A 4,052-nucleotide genomic window follows, 5' to 3' on the forward strand; every position below is an offset into this window, starting at 1 on the left:
GTGAGCTCTGTGCATTGCCAGCAAAAGCTGGACTCTTTCTGCCTCAGTGGTTTCAAGCCGGAGGAGGGCGGTGCTTAGACCTTTCACGCTTGTGTGGTGCAGCTGACAATCTTCTCATATGGCGGTTCTTTGTCCAGGTAACCAAAATAGCACAGGAGTATTTATTTATTATGGTGGCTCTCCATAGGTGTTTTATGATGTTTGCACATTAATTGTATTCCAAACCCTACATCAGGATTAATTTCATCTCTGATTCCGGAAGCCTTCACAAACTTTCAAGACAAGCCCCCAAATCCCCATCGGGAACCTGCCTTAATGAGTTCTTAATCAGCCCACTCCCTGAAGTGTCTTACTGACTTAGTATTATGTGCACCTGGCTCAGTGCCTAGCGCACAGTAGGTACTCAGGAAAGAGACTTCGTCAGCGGAGAGTTGGAACTCTCGGTTAAAACACTTCCTTTATTAGAACCAATGTCACGTATTAAACTCCAAACTCCATATGTATGCGGTAGGGTTTTCTAAACTTACTCCAAGGGTAGGTTGTCTCAATATTAACTATTCTCTGCTTCCAGACCTGAAACCCTCACCCGGACAGTTAGATTCAATGGGCTCGGAATGGGGGCTGAGATTCAGCAGGCAAAACAGTGTTCTCTGATGAGTAAGGAAAAGTACAGATACCACCTTTGTAGAGCTAGAGACATAGTTCACGCAGCTGCATTCCCCTCACCTCTCACTCCACTCCCTGTTCTCTTTGGTTTTCTTTCCAAATCCACTAAAAGAAGGGTCTTCTCTTGAGCGTCAGTGGTGACAAAGTGAGTTGAATCTGATGAGTGTTCCTGTAGCATCCTGTGTTTTTTATGTCATAATATTTCTCATTTTGATGCAGGTCCGTGAGATCAGGCATATTTCAGTCTTTCCCTAACACCCGCCGTAATGTATGGTACAAATTAGTGATTACGTAATAGTTGTTGAAAAGACACATTTTCATTAGTTTTCTTTTACCCCCGAGAAGCATCATAAGGAATTGTTTCCTCTCGGCATGTTAAAGCCTGGTCACAGATTTCCCAGGTATATTCATAACTTTCCAGGAATTAGCAATTCTAATTAATTCTAATTCAGTAATTTTGACATCAGAGTTTGCATGTGCCACCGGGATGGCCGAGTGGTTAAGGCGTTGGACTTAAGATCCAATGGGCGTGTGCCCGCGTGGGTTCGAACCCCACTCCCGGTATGCATACTTTATGCGAGATAAAAATTCCCTCCTGGGGAGTCGGTCCAGTATTGCAGCTGGGTCTGAGTTTCTATTATCCAACTTGACAAACTCCAATCAGTGGATTCAGATGACCTACGTGTAACGTCATGGCTGACATGTTGGTGTTAAAATCCACTGTCTCGTTACCCTGTTTTCTAGGTGTTCCTTTCCTTTATCTTTCTTCCTGTCTTTGACACTTGGGAGCACTCTACGTGATTCAATTTTATCTTCATTATGGCCTTACTGTTTGCCTTTGAAAACAACCTTGACTGGTTTCCCTGGGGTTTCCTGCACCCAGCTGCAATGATCCCAGGTCCACTTTTCAAATGGCATCATGCTGCTTCTTGAGTGGCTCCGAGTTTGCAACAGCGGGCTCCTGGCTCCTCTCTCCTCTGTTGTGTGTTCTCCGTCCCACGCCTTGGCTCTCCCGTACATTCCACAGCTCATCAGCACGATTGCTTTATGCAGCTGATCGTATTTAGAGTGATTCAAATTGGGAAAAAATATTCCTTTTATGTACCTTGTTCACGGGGTAGCCACCTCCTTGGATATTCACTCTTTCTTGTGTCTCTGGGCTCGTATTCCTTCTCCCTGAATTCCTCCTTCTCACGACGTCTCCTGTTGCGCAGGTCTGCTGGTCATCCGCCCTTCAGATTTTGTGTGTCTGGGCAGACCTTAATGTCTTCTTCATGGTTGAAAAATATTTTTTTGCGTGATAGAGAATTCATGGTCAAGAGTTTCTGTTCTTTTGGGGTTTTGTTTGCTTTGTCTCTCATCACTTTCAAGTGTCATTCCCTTGTCCTCTGGCATACTTAATTTCTGGTGAGAAGTCTGCTGTAATTTTTATCTTTTTCAGCTATATATAATATGTATTTCGTTCTTTGACCGCCTTCAGCACTCTCTTTTATTTGTTCTCAGCAGTATGACTATGAGGTAAATAGAGTCCCCCCCACCCCAACCAATATAAAATGCTTAGGGTTCTCTGATCTTGGAGCCGGGGTTGGATGAATTTCATTATCTTGGGAAAGTACTCAGTCTTGATCTCTTCAAATATTTTTTTCTATTTTTCCTCTCTTTCTTTGCCTTCTGGGATTTCAACAATAAATATATGAGACTATTTGGCATTAATCAATAACTCTTTAATGATCTTTTTTTCCCAGTCTTTTTTTCTTGGTGTTTCAAGCTGGGTAGACTGTACTGACCTTCCTTCAACTGCCCCTCAGACCAGAGTCTCCTGGGGAGACATTAAAGGCATTCTTTATCTCTGTTACTGTGTGTAGGTTTTTAAAATTTTTTTTAGCATATCTATTTGACTTTTAGTTTCCAACAATCTACTGAAATTTCTCATCTGCTAACGTACGTGGTCCATTTTTCCACTGGAGCCTTTAACATAATAACCATGGGTACCTGAAATTCCCTTTCTGACAGTTTTTCATCATGTGAGACATATCTGAATCTCATTTTGCTGCTTTGTCTCTTGACAGTGAATGGTTTCTTCTCGCTTTTATGAGCGTCTCATAATTTTTCACTAGCTGCTGGACACAGTGTTAGGGCTGTAGCCAGTGAGGTTAGTAGTATCTAAGCCGGAGACCGATATGTCCCTTCTACTAGGCTATTAATGTGTGAGGTTGAAATTGAAGCAGGAGTTGAGATATGTTTGTATTTTATCGTTGCTGTATTTTCCATCAGAGCACAACCGGCTTCAAATTCTTTGGGCTCTTCTTTGGGTTTGGGGTGAGGCTTAATTTCTTGCTTTTTCAATGTTTTTGCTCTACCCTCAGCTGTATGCCTTCTCTGTACAAGTTTCAGAGAGGGCTTCTCTCCTTGGGTTTCTTGCCTTCCCCCAGCGCTACACTTCTGTTTCTTGATAACTAGCGCTCGCTGGTCTAGGGGGTCGTGTGGGAGGCTTGAGCCCCAGTCTTCTTGTGCTCTGTGATCCTGGGGCTCTGGGGCGTGACTTTCTCAGTCAGCCTGCTCGCCCCCCACCTCAACCCCCGCAGCTGACATTCTCTAATATTCTGGGCCCAGTATGGTTTTCTGACACTCCCCCGGGGGCAGAGATTTTTATTCTTTGATGTTTTCTTTAGTTTCTAACCGTGTTTGCTGTTTCCCTGTCAGTGTTTAGGAGTTTTGCGGTTGCCAAAGTAAAAGCCCGGACTACTGACGGAGGCTTTCTCTGCGCTCTTGCCCTGCCCCCGAGAGTGCTCGGTGAAGTGTGGGTAACCCACCGCCCCCCTCCGCCCATCCAATACACTGGTCCCAGGGGTCCCAGCCCCCTGCTGGCCAACACTTGGGTTTCAGCAATTCACTACGAAATGATGAATTTTAGCCGGACTTTTCTGACCCTCTTGCCTGGAGGCCCCGTCTTCATCCCACTGCTTTTGGGTGAGACAGTGCCCATGTCCTATCTCTGCTGGAGGCAACTGTTTTCCCTAGATTGCATACTATCTGGTCACTCTGAGACCTCAGCTCTTCGTGGAGTCACAGAAACTTATAATTTTGTTTAAATGATCTAGATTTTTGGTTGTTCGATTAGGAGCAACAGTCTTACCGGCTCTATTCACGTTAAGTGAGAGCTGGAGTCCCCTAGGATTTTAATCTGAACGTAAATGACGCCATACTGTTCATTGCCTATGATATTATTGTACTGGTCTTTTGCGAATCCAGCATGATAAGAAAGCACAGTAAGTCAGAGATAGATCTACTTATAATGATGGCGTGGTAAAAAGGAGCATTTGATGTCGCTCTATCCAAAAATCCACTAAAAAAAGAAAGAAAGGGGGGGTGTTTTTTACGGCAGA

General features: G+C 44.2%; 1 non-coding gene across 1 annotated transcript; it reads left to right on the forward strand.

Annotated features, from left to right (window-relative positions):
* The first annotated feature begins 1,147 nt into the window (after positions 1–1,147).
* Positions 1,148–1,230, forward strand: TRNAL-UAA. The gene has a single exon. It is a non-coding gene; the product is annotated as a tRNA-Leu (tRNA).
* Positions 1,231–4,052: the final 2,822 nt, after the last annotated feature.

The sequence above is a fragment of the Leopardus geoffroyi genome, chromosome B2, assembly GCF_018350155.1.
Source record: "Leopardus geoffroyi isolate Oge1 chromosome B2, O.geoffroyi_Oge1_pat1.0, whole genome shotgun sequence".
Taxonomy (NCBI): Eukaryota; Metazoa; Chordata; class Mammalia; order Carnivora; family Felidae; genus Leopardus; species Leopardus geoffroyi.